The 20,373-nt window shown below is 37.0% G+C and overlaps 1 protein-coding gene across 6 annotated transcripts in view; it reads left to right on the top strand.

The window, feature by feature from the left end:
- LOC134663649 (protein muscleblind) overlaps positions 1–20,373 on the top strand; it is a 402,754-nt gene that overhangs the window by 260,354 nt on the left and 122,027 nt on the right. For all 6 annotated transcript variants that reach the window (XM_063520083.1, XM_063520082.1, XM_063520081.1 and 3 more), the window contains one exon: positions 15,883–15,926. The gene's annotated coding sequence lies outside the window, so the exon portion shown is untranslated. The remainder of the gene's footprint in view (positions 1–15,882; positions 15,927–20,373) is intronic.

The raw sequence follows: 20,373 nt of genomic DNA, 5'->3' as shown, positions 1-20,373 counted from the left end.
ACAGCCTGGTGACAGACAGACGGACAGACGGACGGACAGCGAAGTCTTAGTAATAGGGTCCCGTTTTACCCTTTGGGTACGGAACCCTAAAAAGGGGATCCTAATAAATGTTGTTTTAACTAAGTACTAAATATTGCCACAAAAAGAAAGACCTGTTCATATAGAATATATTACGTTATCACTCCTCAAATTTCTACATATTATCACATCAATACGGATAGGAAATTGAAAGCTGAATGTCTTAGAAAAGACTGCCTGAGGATTGACTTCGGACACCAGCCGTCACTGTTATTGAATCTATATTTAGAATCGAACTTCGAAGTACGATTTGATGTAGTGAGATTGTTACAATAGCATATTACGTGCTATTTCTACATTTGCCTTAAAAACGAGATGATTCGACGTACGAACGCATATAACCGCTTGCGCTAGGAGTTGATTTCCAATCCCTAGGTAGACGTTATCTGCCAGAGCCAGCCAATTTTAACTCGCACAACTCGCATTTCTTCTTAATTTCGCAAAGGAAAAGGAGTGGTTTAATTTTATCTGGCAGCTACATTTTCCTAACATTATATTCGTTGTAATAGGTGTGTAAATTGAAATTATTAATTATGCTTTGAATAATTAGCACTGTAACTAATTGACCGCTGAAATGTGTTATATGTTTACTTAGTATTATATTCGTACATTTTAATATTTTGGAATTAAAAATAGTGATTATATAGTTAATCATGAATCCACCGAGAATTGCATTGTCTTAAGTGTACCTAACTAGATATGAAATGTACGTTTCAATTTGTCATTAAGCCAATTTCCATGTGAACTGACTCCAATATGGCACTCTCCGAACGTTCATTAGTTCCAGACTTATAGCTCCATTTCTAATGTCAGTGCATAATGCATGTCTAATTTCACGTTTTCGACTGCTCTGCAGATTAGTGACGTGAATTACGCAGCATAGTTTACGTAGACTGGTGCAAATTAGACAAGTATACATAGGTATGTACCGCATGCGAGTTCGGTGCAAACTGTATTTGCGCGGGCGCCGGAGAAAGTGCACCGGCGCTGCTCCACTTTCCACTTTAGACAAGCGTTATATTCCAATATAATACAGCTACACATTATATTATTCTAAGATAACTTGAAAATAAACGAGTTGCTCTGAATATCCTTCGCTCTACTGCAAGCAATAACGGTATGCGTTCGTATTTGTGATGATGTTGTGTTACACGATACTATTGGACTGGTATACCTGATATTATGTTAAAGTAGAAATCCTTGGTTGTGGTCTGATTAGTGTGTTGATATCAATTGCATTAGCTGCTGCGCAGATCGGTATCTCGGAACATGTTACTGTCAATGAACTGGTATTGCATAACGCCACAGAAACACCGGGTATGTATATTTATGCAGTAATTTTCGTACTGTAATTGGCAAAGTTACTTAGTGCGTCTTAAGAAAGAGATTATGAAGTAAGTACTTCTTGGGTAACTGCTTGTGGGCTAGATTTAATGTGCGTGTGGCGCCTCAAGTCTGCGACGCGACATGCTCATGAATCCTCTTGCTTTATTGATTCTATACTAGTTTTTCATGTGTTCACTATAAATTCCTGTCTCAGTTCAACATGAAGAATTGCACTTCGGTTAAATGTACTTTTTATGTATGCTAGCCTAATTAACTATGTATATTTTTCATTCTACCCGTATGATTGCAAATTGGTTATTGGGTTTTATTGATATTTCGCCATTTACCTAGCACATGTTTTCCCATCTAATTAGAAGTTTATGTACCTACCTATACATTCTCGTATGTCCGTTGTCGTATTAGCTAAATTAGCATTAGCTAGCTTGGGCACAGCTAATTCGAGCTCTACAGACAAAATGCAGATAGCGCTGAATAACGTGTATGTATTTAGAAAACATTCGACCTCGTGTTTAAAGCTCGGGCTTGCAGATATTTCTCTCTTCATTTGTGAGTACCTAGTTTTTTCGTACGAGTATATCATACTTGATATAGGGGCCCGATTCGGATTTTGAAATAGACATCTATTAGACATCGCCAGAGCCAGTTACAATTTTTGCTTACAAGATTTTTTATTTTATGTTTACTTTTTTAAACCACTGTGATTGTACATTTATAATATTTAAGTAACTATTTAAGCGTATTATGATTGTTTTAATTTTTGGATATTTTTCAATGAAATTAATTTTATCTCCTTAGATATCACGGGCCTATAATCCCGGTTTTTTGATAGGCTTGCGTGGGGACACAAATCCAACACGTAGAGGCCCCTTGGAGAGCTTTTATGTAATGTAGAACGCCTGCTGGAACCCGTTCACAGCTGCAACAATAAACACCAATAAATGCCCAATTTTATCTTATCTTTATCTTATCTTATCTTATCGCCAAGATACTATAACGATATGTTTAAAAGATCTAACCTGTCAAATTTGACATTTGCGCGATTCTGGAGATACTTTTGAACGATTTCCACAGGATATGACTTCCTCCAATTGACATCTAATACATCATCATCATCATCTCAGCCTATATACGTCCCACTGCTGGGCACAGGCCTCCTCTCGAGCGCGAGAGGGCTTGGGCTATAGTCCCCACGCTAGCCCAATGCGGATTGGGGACTTCACATACACCTTTTGAATTTCTTCGCAGATATATATCTTACTCTATCTAACGTAAAAGTGACATTGGTTGCCCGAATTGCGCTGCAAAAGAGAACTAGTTGATATCTACACTATAACGTATCTAGAATTCTCTTGTGAATATCTTGAAGTTCGAATACGGCAGTAGGTCACTCAAAACTATGCTGGGTTGTTGTCAGGTTACCTTTTTTAAAATAATGCATAAACTAAGTGTTTAGTGATTTAGTTAGTTAGTGATTATGATTAGGGATTTCGTCACAAAAGGGACTTGATTGTTAATCAATCAAATTATTTAAAAAAAATGTGATGGGAGATCCGTATACCTGTGTTTTTTGATGCGTAACCTATTGTAGGTGCCCAAGGCAAGACGGACCTCCGTCGACTTGGTCCAGGGGTCTGTCCTGTTTAATCTCGGCTGCTGCAACCGCCGCTCCGCTCCAATGGAGCCATTTGCATGCGTCTCATGGGCGAGTCCGCCTACCCACGGTAACACGGCTCGTAAATTTTGTCCTTTTACTTGCAAGGAGGGATTTTTTTCTCGAGAAGCAGATGCCCATTTTTTTCGTAAGGGGCTAATTTATAGGATGTTGCGGCAGAAGGTATAAAAGTCTACGCGAATTAAAAGTCAGCGTCCGGAATGTGAGCGTTGACCTCTTTTCTAAAGTGGGAGCGAAAACTCGGTTTTTTTCGTACCTGTCGGCGCCTATGGGGGGATTGAATTTCAACTCGATGTTTTGTTTAATTAAGTTTTCGTGGTTATTGCAAAAGTTTTACGCCAGTCGAGCGTATACTCCAGTGTGAAGGACGGAATATTATGTGTTTAATTAATAAAATACTGATAAAAATAAATTGGGAGAATCGCCATAGATTGCCCTTGTCATAAAATAAGCAAAGCTTGTATATACTATAAGTAGGCATTAGCTGATTAGGCGACTTTGTTAGTAATCATAGGATCTAATATTTTTGCGTATACCTCCAATGCAAATTTTAATTCATTGCAAATAGATGTGTAAAATCGAAGACAAATTTTTGCTTTTGTCAACCTGCAACCGGGATTTGAATTGAACCCAGTACTATGTACAAGTTTCGTAGGCAGGGTCACTATCACTACTCGCTAGTCTAAAGTGGCTGTTAAAAATAGAATAGTCTGGTTGTAATTGAGAGAGTAACGAACGAAGTAACGAGCTCGGGATCGATACAATCGGAAAGACCATTCGCGGCATGGGCTCGATTCACTTTCTAGTTAACGGGCTCTATTGTTAGCCTCCTCTAATGCATCCAATGTAAATGTCATTCTTCGTGGAAATTACTTATCGGAAAATGGAATTTTAGATACTGTTATTTTTTGCGAGAATAGCGTTGCAACGGGGAGAGCTTAAATGGAGATAAGTAGTTAGTGTCATTTTAAATTACAAAACACTACTGCAGTAAAAATTGTGAACTGAATTACCTAACTGAAACTTAGAAAATAATTGCGAATAAACAAGGCAATCATTTAATTAGTGTTATCAGTCTTTTATAAATTTTATTTTCAGTCAGTATTACTTGAATAAATAATCTACGTTGTAAAAAAATAACAGTGGATAGCAGTAAAATGTATTAATAAGGTTTGGATTAATAGTACCTAATGCAATATGCTAATGTTGAATGTCGTGCTATGCGTCGCGAAATGTCCTTTTATTTCTTAAAAATCCTACGAGTACTTATCTATATTCACACTACAACTAGTGTTATAGGTAAGTACTGATATTTAGCAAATGAACACGTTTTATTCTAAGAAAAGACCAGTGCGTTTATGTTACAGTGGTCGATGTTGCAATAACCGCACTGACTCATACTTTTGGCTATTACGGCTCCAAGGCTAAGTGAGCCACTGCATATCGCTCGAGTTAAATAGTTTCCACTGCTATCAAATTGCAGTATTAAACAGGATTGTAACTTGTTCGTCGTTGAAATTAGGTCCTTCGCAAACTACTGGCCTCTTATTTAATTACACGACTGTTTCAATAATATCATGTTCCCGCTTCGGTGGTCAGTTAGTTAGGCTTGGAGTTGGAATTGGTTTAGTTAGGTGATTTGTTTAGCGACTGTTTGCATAGTATACAAAAGAATTGAATGCCACGCTGCCTAAGTGGGAGAGAACAAAGAAGCACACCCTTAAAACAGATTCACGAACCGCGACGAGGAGACTCACTCGATTACTCAGCGTGTAATTTTGTATCAGGCCGGAGACTTGAGTAATAAGTCTAACTCTATCCATAAATATTTGTAGAGGACACGTTTTCAGTCGCTCCGAACCGAAGTATACAAAACAACTCTAGGCTGTCTAACTTTTAACTTTGTTAGCGATGAAACGATCCCAAATCAGCTTAGTCTAGGTATTTTGTGTCCGCTTTTTGTGCAGATATTACCTTCCCATTTATTTCGTAGTTCTACTTAGTTTCGAATATCTAAATAGTCCATAATGACTGCCCTACTTCATAACAAAATAACCTTAGCATAGTTCTGGTTGAAAAAAAAAAGATTTACTAGGTTTCACTAAGACTAACCACATAGGTTGTAGAGAGTTTCTGACAGTTGACAGAAACAGACAGCAAACGGCAAGTAGTTAGTGTTTTGTGTGTTTATTAATTTCTCACAATATTTGCTGAAATCTTAAATACCAATGCAATTTACAAAGTATAAAACAAGGAATATAAATAAATACATACCGACCTTCTTACTCAGTCTGAACAGACTGTTATGACTACGTCATTCGTATCAAATAAAAAGCGTTGCTCAAGGACTCACGCTTAGTCATCTGGCCGGCAATCAAGTCAATTTAAGGCGTAGTTTCTATTTGTAGCCTAAATCTGATACGATGCGTTCGCAAACAGATTAGTTGGCATGCAATTAGAGTGCTAGGCTTGCGGTGCCCGCTAAGTGCCACCCGGCGGATTACGCCTTCGTGTTTGCTCACCGTCGAAGTGGACGTTTAGCGATCACCTCTCTAATACGCTTTGTTCGTTTATAGATCGATGAATCATTGATTAGCGTGGACCAAATCTAACCACAATGACTAAAATTGATTAATTGAAGCTATAAATTATGGAGTATTTTTTTTATTTAGATTGATTCTGAGTGTACCTACGTCCTACGTGGCCCAAAACTTTGACTTATCATAGAAAATTTGAACACCTTTTTCTGCTGCCAAAGTGGGTGTGTCTGAGTATAGTACGTTTTGATTGTGTGACTTGTAATTAACCATACTTTGTATCGTGTCTTTCGGCCCAGTGAGCGTGTTAAATGATTGTAATTGCTTTAAATTATATTTTGTTAAATATGTTATATTTAAATAAATTATATTTTAGGTAAGTAAGAAAAATATTGCTAAAAAATTATTTGTCAACCGATACGGTCCTTCGTAAGGAAAAAGGAATATTTCCGTCAAGGTCTATAAAAGTCGGAATTAGTTAGAACTACTGCCTAATATAATTATTGAGATCGGTGACTAAGCAGACCGATCGCTCTTTTGCGACCCAACCACAATCGAGTAATAATGGGAAAAATAATTTAATAAATAAGAATACTTTCAGTGTGGTTTGACAGAAAATAAACCAGACATTACTCATAATAAAAAGCAACGTTAACGCGCTTCGCAAAAATAACCAACATTCAACACCATTAAATAAGAAGCGAGTAGCTATCATAGATGGTATCGCAATGTTATGATTGGAATACATTAAATGCAATGATTTATGTTGCAGAGTTCAAGTGCTCCACATGGCAGACTGAATGCGACTAATTAGTAGCATACATAGCCGTACAGGTCGCCATTAAGTTGTATTTAAGAGTCAATCACCTTGCAGCGGGGGCGAGCACGTGGGCTCGTTGCCAATGAACTTGAAACGACAAATGCCTTGCATGCTAATTGCTAAGCCTACCGCGGAGTGTATGGATGCCCCTTGCACGAGATCAAATTAGTATTTTCACCACACCAGCTCGGAACGGCTTACTTTGCACTTCAAAAACTGATAGCAAAGTTGCATTTTATTCACATGTGAGACAAAGTAATCAAATGCAAATTTTGAGTTGGTTTCTTATGTTTGCTGGTAGAAATGACTTTTAAATGATGATTTTGGATGATAAATATTTAATAACATTAATTTGGATTTGATTTTGTTTGATATTGTACATTTAATATTTGCTTCAGGTTGGTGTGGTGAAAAATTTTGTGTTTCACTCGGGGGCAAATTTTGTTTAACCCTCGTGCTTTGAAACCCTCGCAACGCTCAAGATTCCATTTCTTGAACCACTCGCTACGCTCGCTGGTTCAATTTTGGAATGTTTCGCTTGCTCGGGTATCAATATTAGCACGACTTTGCCCCCTTGTAAAACAAATAACTATTTTATCCTTAAAGCTTTGCGAGAACTCGCATGCGAGTTTTATTACATTGCGGTATTTGATTGGTCGGCTGAATTTGATGTAACCAACAGTCCTCAATGTAACTAAAATCGCATACGAGTTGACGCGTCCTCTAAATCAGCCCTTATTCACGTCCGTGGTTCAGAATTTCCTAATAAAATTTAATTATAAAACTGAAACGGGACTTAATCGCATGCACTTACTTTTATTAATTGACCTGACGGTTCGAACGTGACAATTACGTTTGTGGTTACAGGCAGACTAGCGAGGAATTGTATCAACATCTTCTAGTTGCGCGGGTTTGCAAACTACTCGCACGATCTTGTTCTCTTGTAACCAACATACTACAACGTAATATATTATGTTCGAATTTCAATCCGGAAGTAAATTTGATATTTGTTTTCTCTAGCTTTTCGGTGACGCGGTAGCATCGTGAGGAAACCTGCATAATATAGCGCTGTACCTATTTAGGTCAGAGTGGAGACTAAAGCCCAATAGAGATATGCATTGAGGCCTGTGGAGCCCATATAGATATAAGTTGAGATTATTGGCTAAACTACCTTAAAATTCAGTCGCTTCAGTTCAACCAAATAAACACCAACTGTTGGCTTTATGTAACATAATAGGTATAATAACGTAATGTAACGTGTGGCTCGAAATAACTAACAAGCAGCAAGCCTTGCGCTCCATGAAACAATAAAGTACCTGATTTATCTTAACCGCCTGTTTGTTTGCATCCGTATGGGGATAATGTCTCTGAAAAAGATATCCAAGTAATTAAAGTGTTAAGTTGATGTTACAATGGGAGAGAAACTTACTTACTTACCCAATGACTAATCAGTATGAATTGCAGTACAAAAAAGTAAGTGTGTAAGTACTAAGTAGGCACAAATAAATGTATTTAATCTCAGATTGTGATAAATGTTTTTCAATTAGTTTACTTTTCGCAAATGAGGTTATTAACATCGTAAATATAAATTGAAACAGGCAGCAAAACGGTAGATGAAATAATATTGTGTTACTTAAAGTTATGCGCACTGCCAAGGAATGGAATTCCTTGCCGGCGTCTATATTTCCGTGTTCTTATAACCCGGCAACCTTCAAATCAAGAGTGAACAGGCACCTTCTGGGCGAGCTCGCTCCATCGTAGGCCACGTCTACGCCTCGGCTAGTCTGTGGCCATGAGTAAGCCCATTCATAATAAAAAAAAAAAAATATCGTACTAACAAAATTCAAGGGTACGTAAAAGCTGAAAATTTATGTCATATCCGTGGCATCCATTTCCCAACAGCACGCAAATTTTACGGCTGTTACGGGCACGCACTCCATACAACATAAACGTCAAATTATTAAAATGAAGGGCCTTTATGAATGTCTTACTTGTAGGGAAATATCAAAATTGGAAAAGTTTAATTTGCTATGCGTTAATATCGCGTTGATTTGTAGGACATTGTAGGTAGGTCTCGAACCTCATACCTTGTTGTGTAAATCAGCAAATATTTGAGCTATGTTAAACTAAGATTACTGTTAGATATAGGTATATATGTCAATAATCTGTTAATTCTCCGTTTTCAATTGAAATGTAATGTATTACCTACCTACCTTCCAAATTGTTTCCAACATGTTACTTCTTGTCTGCAATCATTACTCACCGGTTTCGAATAATTGTGTTTTTATGGAATAGTGACTAAATTAGGATCGAGTTAATTGCTACGCGTGGGTGCGGCGACGATTCTCTTCTTCCACTTGGTGTTTATCGATTAGTTAAGAATCCGCGCCCATGGGCCAACTTATGTCATTTGGCCGGGAGTCAAGGCCGGCTCTGCGCGGCGCGCCGGTGCCGGCCCGGCCTTATTTGGAGATTGGTGGGCGCCAGTTTTACGACTTTGCCTTTTTTCCTACGACCCGTTTCCATGCTGGCTACAGTTTAGATAAAACATCTGTATGTGCGCCGTAGACAGACAAAACATTGACCTTTGTCAGTCGCGTCTCGTTCACCTTGTGCCAAGGGCGGGTATAAACTTTTCAAAATCGTTTAATTGAATTACTATTATCATAAAAAAATATTGACCCATTTCTTTTACTGCATAAACGGAATCAACTGGCCCATTTTCACGGGCTATTTTTATCGTACTGTCACAGAGGGGTAGCGGAACATTCGGAAATATTAACTATTCGTGACGGTAACGGGCCCTGTTGGCTGGAAAAATGGAACGTGACATTTTAAATTTGGCGCGTTGCTCGCGACATTAATCTGGCGCGTCGTCGCCCTCGCCGTGCCGTGCGTGGCCTAATCCGCGCTCCCGGAACGACCCGGGAAGATGGAAAAATCTAAATGGATGGAAAGACTCACATCAAATTACCAGCTTTAAAGCGTAGTGAATTCCCTTGGGCCCTAGATGACACACCTTGCCTTTCAGGAACGCCCCTAAATAACGCGGCGGTGTCCTTCGGGAAGTTTGGAAGGTTCGTGCACGTGCTTTTGTCATACTTTTGTCGAGTTTTACCTACGACGTGCCGCGCACATCGATTGAGTTCTGAAAGCGCGTACACACACAACTTTACTAATTCTTTTTAAAGTTTTTAGGTGAACACAAAAGTTGGGACCCTTGTTACCGTTAAAACATTTCCTGGGTAGACACATTTTTAATTCGGTTATGTCACAGACCACAGTAAGTCCCTTTATGTTTTCCTGTATTTTAAGTAGTTGATCCAAAGGTTGGGTTGCTTTTAAGGGTCACTGAATCCCTGCCATAATTGGATTATCTTAGATTATTCACTATCCATGAATGCGACAAGCTTTATAAGTTCTTATTCAGAATAAGTATGACTACATAGATTAAATTACTTAATAATATGACATATAATATCTCAAGACGCTGTCGATAGCCAATGACTTTGAAATTGACCCCACTTAAAAAGTATGTTCAAAAAATGTGTTATAGCAAAACATAATAAATTACATTATGAGTAAAAATGTTTTCTCCTAAACCTTGACGTTTTATACTTTTGAGGTACGAAACCCTAATAATTGTCTCTAGCTAACAGTTTTAGTCAGGTAGGTTTTTTTATATTGACCTATGAGTTTTTGCCTTTTTTTTTACTTAGTCGTCTGTAATTAACACAAACTCGAAAACCACACCACAATAGCAATTAAGTTACCGCCGGGGTCAAACTCTCCAACCAGACCAACTACGTCGAATAGCGTAGAAATCGAAAAACACAAACAAAACAGCTTGCTTGTTGCTCGTTAAAATAAAACACAAGCAGCACCTACTCTTAACTATCTCCACTACTCCAATCCGGCCGGTCACCGTGGAACATCAAGACCGAAACCCTCCAAACCAAAATAAACCCAATATAACACTTTAAAAACTCAACAAAATAAACTCACTTTCAAAATAAACTCCACATATTAACGTATAACGTCAGACCATTATCATGAAGAACGTGAAATATGGCACATAAAATAAATTTTCTTAAGAGACACAGTAAGAAAGTGCCACAACTATTTATAATAGAAATAAAGATTAAAGACCACATAAACCACCTAATTGCCTGTAACTATTAATCTATTTATGATAAAAAAATATATTACGTAAATCGTCAAATACTCGGACTAACTCTGCATGGTATTTGCTAAAACAAAGTTTAGAGAGCGTCATTATAAACTTCAAATTTCTATTCTTCTGTCAAACTGAGTGCATAGTTACCTTAGACGGACCCTATGTATTTACTGATTAATACCTTTATCAAATTCAATCTCCAAATGGATTCTATAAAAAGTAGGTTTATGAAGCTCTAAAATATTTTCATTAATTTCATAGAATTACTAAAATTAATTATCATAAAAAGGCCTCACCGTGAACTCCTCGCTATTAGTAGCAGTGAATATTTTAACCTAAATTAACAAAGTCGTTAACCTACTTATGAATAAAGCCTGCGCTAAGCAAACCCAATTTCAAATGTCAAAGTCAAGTCAACTCAATAATATGAAAGATAGCAACAAAACATTTGTTAGTCAGCAGCCTTTGTCTCGCTGAGCCAACTAAGCTTTTGAATGCCGCCGCTTCAGACGTTCGCTGAAAAGGCGCACAACACGTTAGCTGCGCCGATACCGCCGAACTTGCACACTTGCGGCTCACGCGGCTTACTTTAACTTATCCTCGCCACTCCGACGGTTATTAGCCCCCACATGAACGTGTTTCAGACACTAATTTAGACTTAGACTTAGTTACCACTCCTTTTATTCGGGTCTAAAATAACTAGATGTAGATTACTTATGCTTTTAATAGGGACTTGCATTAGTTAGCCTTTTCTCATCGGCCTTGTTTTAAATATATATGTGTAATGTATCTATTATAGCGCTGAAATACACCATTAGGTATATGATTCTGTATAAGTAATGGTTTTGAGTGATACGTGCTTCTTAAACGACGTACATAGCCCGTTCAAGGCAGCTATCGTGTTGCATAAAATTGAATTTCCCGCGACTCGTCGGCTCCGCAATGAATTCAACAATAATTAGAGTTGGTGCGAGAGAGCGTTCGCGGAGCTTACCGGCGGATGTCACAAATCCTAGCCAAGGGCCGGGGCGTGTAATGCAAATAACTGTGTTTACCTGGCCCCACCCGCCGCCGCCGCCGCCGCGCCAATGTTGCGCGATTCATAATAACGGCTTTTATTTCCGTAACTAGCTGCGACGCTCTCATTTTGTCGGTTAACGCCTGCGATCATATATAACCATGGATACCGCCTTTAGGAACATTACCGTTCAAATTCTCGGGCCAAATTAGCACACATACACAATTACGCCTACATTCAAATAAGACGACGCGTTTACAGAGCCTGTAATCAAAGCTGGTAAACGAAATAATAGTCATCTTTATTACACTAATGGTACATAGCTAAGTGTAGATGAAATGCATATAATGTCAATAACTACCAATAAGCGACATTAATCCGCTAATAACCTTCTTGCTGTATGTACTGGCCGCTGAGAGTTCGCGGTTCATATTTGATTAGAATATGACTTGGACAGGGATAGGTTTATGCCATACAGTGAAGAACCAGTCAAATAATTCACGTATAATAATTTAATGCAGATTAAAAGATAACTAGTTAAAATGTTGTTATGACATGACAGACTAACTCAACATAAGTAAATATATCATTGTTGTATAAATGTATTCCGCTATAATAAGTACATATTTTGTATATTTTATTATCAATCTGCATGGCAGTGCGAAGTCACGTTCAGGTATAGTCTGTCCGTTTTTCTAAGATCAAGCACGCCATAGTAAATGTATGGCGAACTTGATCTTAGAAATCGGACTGGCTATACAGTCTGCAAAATTTACATGGGTACACGAATCGGGTCAAAAATATTTGAACAGGCGGAGTCACAATAAATCCCCACTTTCAGTTCAGAATATTTTATATGTATATAGCCGGTCAAGCAAGTTTGTCAGTAGAAAAAGGTGCAAAATTAAAATTTTGTATAGGACCACAGCCGTTCGCGCGCTTACATTTTCTAAATTTGCCGCTCTTATAATATTTTAAACTTTCGCGTTTTGATTACATATTAACTCACATTATACGAAACGAAACTGATTTACGTCGGTAAATCAAGGTAATTGAATATAATTCGCGTTAGACCCGTCTATAATGTGAGTTAATATGTTTGCCGCTCTTTTCTACTGACGGAAATGGCTTGAGAGAGAACCTACATATATATGACAGTAGAGGGTGGATTCAAATGATCAACATTTTCAGATAATGTGTGTATTTGATAAATTAATTCAGTGAAAGCATGATAGGAAAAATGTATCTACATATAGGAGACCGAGTATGATTATCTCACGGGTTATATCTCATGAATAGAACATATTCTAGATATCTTGCCAGGCATCCACTCAATTTCATGTCTCTTTAATTGGACAGTTTTTTTCCATAGTTCTCTGCGAATAGCATCTTGTGGGAATCTGAATGGAAAGTAATGTAAAATGACAATACCTAATTTGATTATTAATTTGAAATAACTAGGTAGTTTTTTTATAGCTTGGATCTCATGAAATAAAAAAGGAAAATACAAATCTGTAAGAAGGAATTTATTACTACATTTATAATTATATACAAAATACCTGAACCAAACACAAGTTAATAAAATAGTCTACTTCATTTAGCATAACACCATCCCTATTATCCTCGCAATTTAAAAAGTCGTATGTTGTTATGAAAGTCGTATGCAGTTGTTACCTTTTAGCTTAGCACGGTAGTATTGAAAACAAATCGTCATGTTTTTTCCAAATTCTACTGAAATTATCTGTTTACTACAAGTGAAAAGTGATTCCACTGTCCTTGGTATGAACTAAGATAACTTCTGCACCACTTCACGACACATGAATATATTTTTAATTACAAAAAAACGTTGTTTTTAGAAATCAATTTAGCCATTTGTCACTGACTGTCATCTCGGTCGTACTGAGATTGCCAATCGAGCAGTTTGTAAGTACCGCCTATCGCGGGGTAGTTTGCGTTGGGTCATAATTGAGCGGACAGAATACTTCCATGTATAGCATTTCGCTGGTTAACGCGCATTGTGTCACCGCGGCGAAACGAATGCCGCTCCGTAATGGAGTTTTTCGACTCTGTTTTTTTACATTTCTTGTTACAAAATGTGATTATGTAACTAGAGTAGCGACGCGAACGTACTGCAAATACCACAGGAGTAATACATTTAAACTCTCGATTCGGGGTATTACAACTAAACTTTGCACATTTGCGACGAGATATTTGCCTTAAGACTGTTAATTTATTTGGGCCCCGAGTCTCAAGTTCCTTAATGAATTACTACATCTGAGCTTTAATGTTATGATTATTATTTATTGTCCCATTTGTTTTGCGGAACAACTGTTCTGTGGGTAAGGCGACGCTGACGTGCGAATATGACACCCTCGAATAACACACTCACGACATTGGAGCAGATAGCTCTGACGACTATTATGTCTATTAACCGTTTCATGCCAAAGAGTTACCTACATACTCGTACTTCAACACTACGATATACCCATGCTACTTTGATAATAGATACGCACCGCACAACCTTATTTACGGAAAACTTACTACATTAAAATATTCTGAAGTTTAAATAGCAAATTTCCACGAGACTTTAAAATGATTACAATATGGGAAACAATTGGAATTCTCGCTTTCAAACTACATATTTCAAGGTCCGTTGTTATGACAACGACTCAACATCCCCAATCTTCGGCCGATAAGCATAAATAAAAATAATTATTAATTTTTACATCTCAGGATTTCACGAAGTGACTGCAATATTTAAGTATCCCATATCAGATATAAAACGAAATAAAATTGTCATCAATCTAACCATTCATTTTATAGACCTATGTGTATGTTTAGCATTATACATATAAACATGTATTATTAGGTGTAGATAGTTGTAATATTTTTAGATAATATCTGTATAAGTAGACTTACTGGAATGCTAGCTAGCTACATAGCACAGCGTCGTATACGCGCTCCAAACTTCAATTTGAAGCAAACTCAGCAAGAAGCCACGTTTAAGGGCTATTGCGAGTTTAACATTGCTATAATTTGCCGGGCATATTGGAAAACTTGTAATTGGCTTAGTTTTATATTCGCGCAGCAGTGTGTGGGCTAAACTTCAATAATATCATACTTATAGGAGTTATCATTTAGGATTAATGTTAAATTGAAATTGAAAACGAGTATTATATGGATCGTTTTAAACTGAAATAGGTAACAAAGTTTTCTAAAGCAAAAATATCGAAGAAAAACTTAAATATCTTGTTCTTAAAATTATTAGTCTAACGATATACATATAACGCAGATCAATTTAGGATGTGTTTATTTTAGACTACGCCCACTTCCACATATGTACAGCATGGTCAACGAAAACAAAATATATTCTGCATTAGAAAAAACTAAACAATACATAATTGAATATTCTACTACAGCCATTATATTTAACTTAAATAGGTACCTTGCTTTCAAGCTAAATATCCGACGTACCAAACACATTTAAAACATATTTAGGCTCTTGAAAGATATGACACGTCTTTTTTTTTCTTTCAGTTGTTCTATACTTATAGCTGTTATAATTTTTATCAACCTATCCATAAATTTTAACAAGCAATCTAATACTTAGATTATTAGTAACTGTAGCTTTAAAAGAGAAATTTGAATTTCACAAGAAATATCTTCCTAAAATGCATTTGTACATTCTCAATTTTAGTAGCTGATTCAGCAGCATGATCTCACTACTCTCACGAGCAACGCTGCATTGGGTCTGAAATAAAACCAGCCTCTGAATGCGTAATGCTCGCTATAAAAATTTTAGCTCTTTCGCGCCACAGCTTTGCCCAAGCGTATTACATGTTTTAATGTGCAATTGTGCACTGTCTAACCTCATTCTTTAACAGCGTTGCAAATTTTGTAACACAAAGTACACTGTGATAAATTTGAAAAATGCTTGACCTTCAAAATTGTTATTACAGATAAATTATAGTGAATTAGTTTATTTGGACATTCAGTGCGGTCTGGCGCCCATTTCACGAATAGTATTAGACTTATATTATTAGTCCACAAACTGTCAAATCGTAATGGCAACAATCGTATGGGTTTTCTCCTCGACACACTAATAAAAATAGACTAATATCGCTCGAGAACTAGGCCCCTGTACATAAACGTATACAAATGCGTTATAATAAAATTAGTGAACATTTTTGTGCCTATTTACATAATTAAATAAGTATTGTTTTTTGTTTTCAGATTTTGGCCCGGAGTCATATCATTATATAGGAGCTAACTTAAAAGTAAGTGCCAAACATAAACATTGCAAGCTCTCACACTGGGGCAATTTGGATAGGAACAGAGTTCTAAATCGGTCTCCAGTACGACCAATGCTTTTTGTATCTTTTTGTCTGCCTGAAAATTTATTTCGTATTTTAATATCTTGCCGTGTCTGCGTGTCATATTTTTCATGATTACTCTCTTGGCAAAATACCAAGATCTTTTCCGCTTATCTTTCGTAACTTTTTCTCAGCAAAATGACTCAAGATTCCTCGATATTTGTCTCGGAGCTTTTTCTTGTTAATTTTCACCTTAATATACATCAATACTACCAAGTAGCTGTTGTTAGTGATTATATTATGCATGTTACAATATACATGCTTTTAGTCTTAAGTATTATTCCAACAAATACACAGAAATATATAGAAAGGAAAGTTACATAAGAACATTTTTACTCTGAAGCTGAGAAAGTCTCTGAACTGAACATGCAGGCTTTGTTCAGATATTTGTGAACACCTTGGCCGCTGCGATGTATAAAATGGCGACTGTATTTTCCAACGGCTATGAACCGAAGAAATATGTTTACGTAATATTTCTTTATGGAAACACAAAGTGTGCAATTATTCAAACATTTTTCCGTTTGACCTTCTACGTGTTTGTTTTGAATTGTCTGACCGAGTGAAGGTCGTCATGCGGGCTCTCATTGTTTTTGTGTTGTGCACACACGGGCCCGCACTAGAGCACAATCCCCGAGAAACACGAGCCATTGTCCAGGGCTCCGGTCCGCATTAATAAATGCCAGATTGCCTCTCCACTCGACGTCAAGCCTACATACCTGTGGCACTATTGTACCTCCAATTGCTCGCTGTTTATATTACAAACTCCGTGTAGGTACCTCGCATTCGCACTCTCTCACTTCAATATCACTCCGAGCTAAATTGTAGTGTACATAGCAACCCATGGACGGACACAGCGAGCTGCGGATGCGAGCGTAATCTCTACTCTGGATCTTATATAGGGTAGGTCTTCATTCTGGATAGGTCTTAAATTTTAGTTAACTCAGATTGAGACGAATTCTTGCTACAATCTTTCTCCGGTTTTTAAGTTAAAACCGACTTACATGAAATGAAAGTATCCATAAATACATTCTCCTTTAATATGTAGGTTACTCGATAAATGTTTTTTTTAATACATAGGTAGTAAGTAGTAACTTTTATTAATTCTAATGTATAGCGCACCTATGTTATTTGTAATTAATGTATGAACACACTCTTTGATTTATAGAAAAAAATATTAATTTAAATATGAACCACCTTACATATTTTGTAATTCTGAGTCTATTGCATCGTTTTAGTAGGTATCGAAGATTGTCAATTAAATTAAGTAAAACTCTAATTAATCCTTACCACAAAGAAATTTTCATTGTCAATCGCTGGTAAGCAATAAGTAGAATAAAACAACAGATCGTCTTTATTAAGTCCATTCCGCTTTGCAATCACTCCATTATAGTAACACAGTGAGTAACTATATTAGGCACTGAATTTAGTGTCTGGCTACGTTGATAATATGTTGATACTGTGTCAGGTAGCTTGAGGCTAAGGCAGTGTTTGCAGTGAGTGTGTGATCCTATACCATCAGTAATCCTTGCAAACAAACTTGGTCCAAGCAGTTATATTTATTTATTTAAACTTTATTGCACGAAATATATACAACGTACAAATGGCGGACTTAATGCCAAATGGCATTCTCTACCAGTCAACCATAGGGCCAAACAGAGATATCTACAGTTGGTGCAGAGAGAGAAATATACCTATTGAGTGGATTAAAAAAAACTATACATATAAACTACATAAATAAATAAAATATATGTAAATAAACTACCACATATTTATACAATACATACTATAAATATAATAATGATGGATATTATTCGAACTCTTGTTTTAGCAAATTAAAAGAAAACTTACTTGGAGCTTGTCTAATATTTAGAGGGAGTGAATTCCATAGACGACTAGCCTGCAATATAATTTCTATTTGTTTTTAATATAATAACGAAACTTTTCATGCCAGTATTAGTCTGTTTTATGTTGAAACATTCTTCAAGCAATTTGATTTCGAAAATGTATTCGGCAACATAATAATTTGTCCATAACAGATGAAATGGTTGCGGGCGGGAACAACCCCTGCTCGTTTCGGTATTCTTTGGGGTAAAACAGTATCCTATATTTATTATCCACGGACCGTTAGAGTTTTACGAGCTTTAGAGGTGGTCCGGGAACAAAATTCTATCTTCTAGCGTAGCAATCTAAAGGTTCTAGTGCGCCATTTCAAACTTTGATATCTAAATACTAAAACCATATTCTCAGCACTGCATTCGAGTGAAACATGGAGTATTTTAAAACGCATAAAATATGAATATGATGTCATCCTCGTATAAATTCAATATGCCCAGTGAAATGAAAGTCGCTTGTACTATTAGTCATGAATAATCAATGCGCGCTATGATAAACGATTCATTTTGAAAACTCGATATTTCTGTTTAAGAATTGAGTACAAAGAGATGTCACCCTCGAAACTTTGTCGATGGACGCTGAAACCTTAAAGCCCCTTACTGTAGTTCATGTCCGCACTTGGCAGAAAAGTGGAAGTAACATGAAGAGAACTTTCCACTCGAGGTACATTCGTACTTACCTTGTCTGGAAAAGGATCAAACTGCGGTGCATTCACCGCAATGTATTATGCAGTCCCGGTGCCAGGGTGCTTGTGTAAGCGGCTCGGAATCACTTCCACTCCCGTCGTGGAACACTGCGATTCCTTGAGGATTTACTATTCCAAAAGTTAAAAGAAGCATTTCGATTCCGATATCTTTCGTAAATTACTTGCCATTGATATATTCGATGAACGTTACCTGCTGCAGTGCTTTGAACGGTTTGGATCGCTTTGACTAGAGCTTCTCCTTTTATTTAGTAAGACTTAAGAATTTTGGGTATTTATTTTAGTTTCACTGTGGGGAGCTGGGGAGAGAGCGTATTTATCCAAAAATCTATTTTATTTGTTTTTTTGTTGGTTAGGTACATAATGCGAAAATTAAACCACAAACACTTGTCAAAACAGTAAGACAATTTCTTAGGCTATTTCTGAGCCAAATAACATTGATGATTCATTTTGGTATCTAAAATGTGTCATAACAAGATTATAAAGTTCGAATCGCCCTCACGGACTAATTAATACCTATGGCTTGTCGTGCTACGGCGTAGCGCGGCCTGTGCCTTTCGTAGCAACCTGCTAGAAAATGCCTCGACATTATCTTATTTAGTGCATTTTTTTTTAATGCAACTTATTTATTTGGTGAACTTGCTTAAAACGCAGATTATTTTACAAGCTTTTATCTAGTTTCACCTGTCCCGTTGTTTGTATGTTTGTAATCAAAACTTGCCAGCTAAATTACTCGTAGACCCACTTCCCTTTATTTGAATCAGCTGAAACTTCTCATACCTACTTATGTAAGTTAGGTGACAATACAATATTATGGAACTGATCTGATGATGAAAACCGGAGGTGGCCTCCGTGATAAAACAATACAACCGCATTGTTTGGGTATGTTAGAATTGTTTCGTTTTAATGTTCTAATACATAAGTAAATGTATGTAGCAACGATTTCCTGTTAGACTACTAATATTGTTGCATCCTTAAGGATCCACGAAGGACCAACTATCTTATATTATAACTGCTTACTAAAGAGTAGTGAACAATCTACTTATCTCATGAGACCCTTTGATCTACAAGTTAAAATTGTAACTCTTCATGTTTACACGAAACATAACTTTAACTAGCCCATGGGCCCGATTCGGATTTTGAAATAGACATCTATTAGATATCTTTTAGACATCACCAAGATACGATAACAATAATTATGTTTAAGATCTAACCTGTCAAATTTGACATTTGCGCGATTCTGGAAATACTCTTGAACGATTTCCACAGGATATGACTTAGAGATCCAATTCACATCTAATAGATATCTTACTCTATCTAACGTAAAAGTGACATTGGTTGCCGGAATTGCTCTGCAAAAGAGAACTAGTTGATATCTACACTATAACGTATCTAGAATGGATCTATACGTGTCGTCTCTTGTGAATAGCTTGAAGTTCGAATACGGCAGCATATGTCTAGGCTCGTCCTGCGGTGGTTACGTTGGCTAATCGCATCTAATTTCCTACACGTCGGTCGTTGTAGTGGCTAGGAAGCACGAATGAGATTGCGGCTAGCGTGTCATTCCCGCGATATACCACAGCCGGCGTATATGCCTTGGCCTTTACGCACGGCCACTTTTCCTTATATTTGCTATGCTATTAACCCATTTACGTACAATTGTGGGTCTTATACTAAAGTTATGTTTAAGTAAATATTAGGGTTTGGCTTTGTTAAGATTGTAAGGCGACCATAGCCAATCATGTCTGAGAGCGA

The sequence above is a fragment of the Cydia fagiglandana genome, chromosome 4, assembly GCF_963556715.1.
Source record: "Cydia fagiglandana chromosome 4, ilCydFagi1.1, whole genome shotgun sequence".
In the NCBI taxonomy this organism is placed as follows: Eukaryota; Metazoa; Arthropoda; class Insecta; order Lepidoptera; family Tortricidae; genus Cydia; species Cydia fagiglandana.
Note: the sequence above shows the minus strand (reverse complement) of the source record. Positions and strands in the feature narration are given on the sequence as shown.